We start from the raw sequence: 2,498 nt of genomic DNA on the forward strand, positions 1-2,498 counted from the left end.
TACTGTACTGTACTGTTCTCTACAGTACGTATCTATGGTGAAGTCTGGTCCTAGGAGTTTGTTTTCAGAATTTTCGACCCTCCTGGCTTCAAAATGGCACGATTTTCATAGCCAAAATATTCGTTTTTTTTAATGTTACCAGCGTACGCAGATAATCATTATTAATTGATACGAGTCAGAAATTTGAAATTTATTCGGTGATAGTTAGGTATTATCAACAAGTAGAAATAGTATATCATGAAAAAAGAAAATAAATATTGTAGAAATTATTATATAAACAATATGATAAATGCTAAGAAAATATTTTTCAGAAGGGAAAAAGTATAAAGTTTCCAGTTTGAAAGGATAAAAATAGATAGTTACAGAAAAAGAAGGTTGACATGGGATGAGCACACACGTGGAAGAAGAGAAATTCCAAAAATACATAGATCTGATAGGTTTAAGGAAGTCAGATCTTTAAAACATGTCAGTTAATTCAAACTTATGCAATGTTTTAAAGAGAAAATTCATTTAAAAAAATGAAATTTCACTTATTATATAATTCTTTAAGTCTTACATTAATATTTATACCATAATTTAATAAAATTAATTTACTTTTTAAACTCGTATATCAGGGGATGAAGAGAGGATGAAGAGAGGAAGAGTGAAAAAGACTTCATTTTTTTAAATTAATGCATAAAAATTATTTAAAATATTTTATAATATATCAAAATTATTACGTGTATTGTATTATTTTCCCTTTTTAAAAGTATTTATTAACGTTAAATTAATTATTTAATTCATTTATAATGGAAGAATGTATACAACAGTTTAACATTTCTTAAATCAAAAATTTTAAATTTTAATTACATTTTCTTCTACTTTAATTATAATTATTTATTAAGGAAAAATTTTTATATATTATTTTGAAAGAATTAAAGTCAGTATTTTAATTTAATTAATTTTTTTTTAAAAATAATTTGTAGTAAATAACCTAAAATTAATGCAGTAAAAATCTTAATTTTACTCATATAAAAATGAAGATTTCTCTGTAAATAGCTGATAAATTAAGAAAAATAAAATAAAATTCTCAACTTGATATAGTAAGCTAAATTCTAAATTAGGATTTTCTGACAAAGTTAAGATATATTTAGATGTTTTCAGTCATATTTAATCTTTCTTCGGCGGAGTTGTTATAGTAAATTAAGGATGATGAAAGTCACACAGTTGTCAAATTCCTCCTACTTTTTTTATTATTATTATTTTTATTTTTTAATGCTTAACTTTGAACCTTTTACCGCGTACTTTCAACTGACAACAAAGCTATTTCCTATGGGATGCTTAAAATAAAATGTTATCACTCTTTTAAGAAGAATTATATCCTGAGAGATTTATTTGTAATTCGAAAAACAAAGATTTAACTTCAGAGAATAATCACTAATTTTGGATATGTTCCAAAATTAATGTTTAATTTAATTTCTTCTTTTTTTTAAATAAAATTGCGTGTTTAGATGTATAATATTTTTCAATTTTGGACTTTTCGAGGCTTCGTTTATGCTGAAAAATATAAATTCTGTGCTTAAATTTATAATTTTATATGAATTTTTACTGTTCTAAAGCTTCGTTAATACAGAAAATCGACAATTGTGTGCTTAGATTTATAAATTTTGAACAATTTTGTCTTTCTGAAGTTTCACTTATGCACAAAAGAAAATAAATAAAAAGTTTCTCAAGTAGCATCTTATAAGAATTAAGAAATTCTTGCCTAATTTAACAGAAAATTTCGTTTAATTTCTTAATTCGGAAGGCGAATATTACTGGGAGAAAAACCCTTTCGCAATCACCCACTTAAGATTTATTGAGATGTAAGCACCCTGATGCTACAACAAAAATGACTTCCCGTTCTTGTATTCATTATCAAATTTCACTCATACATTTATCATAAATTAATTCAAGAATGGTATAAATTAGTCAAAAAAACGTATTAAATAATACTAGCAATGGCAGCCCGGTTTGTACAGTGGATGCTGCTGTTACAATAAATATCCTAGTGATATCGTATAACGGCGTTATTAACGAGGCGAAACTGGGAGTATATCTAGAAATAGTGCTCTTATGGAGTCAATAAACACCCTTTGTTCGAATTAATTCGAGTAGAAACAGTAGAAATAATGAAACTAATTAACAGGTAGATAAGTGTTTTAAGCTCTAATTGCGTTACAGATGAGTTTAAAAGGCTCTTTAATTACGTTACAAACGCAATTAAAAGGTTCTTTAAATAAGAAATTACAACGGGGTTATGTTTTATAAACACTAATTAGAATTAAGTTTACAGTTTAAAAATAGTAAGTGTAATTGCAATTTATTTTTACGAATTAAATGAGAGTAAATTTAATTTCCTTTCTGTGATTTTTGTTCCTAGTTAAACAATTTATTTAATTTTTTTTAATATCATTTTTTATTTAGAAAAATTAATTAATTATAAATCTTCATCCCGAAAAGTACTCAACTTAAAAAGC

This window comes from Centruroides vittatus, unplaced genomic scaffold (assembly GCF_030686945.1).
Source record: "Centruroides vittatus isolate TY-2023 unplaced genomic scaffold, ASM3068694v2 contig_983, whole genome shotgun sequence".
Lineage (NCBI taxonomy): Eukaryota > Metazoa > Arthropoda > Arachnida > Scorpiones > Buthidae > Centruroides > Centruroides vittatus.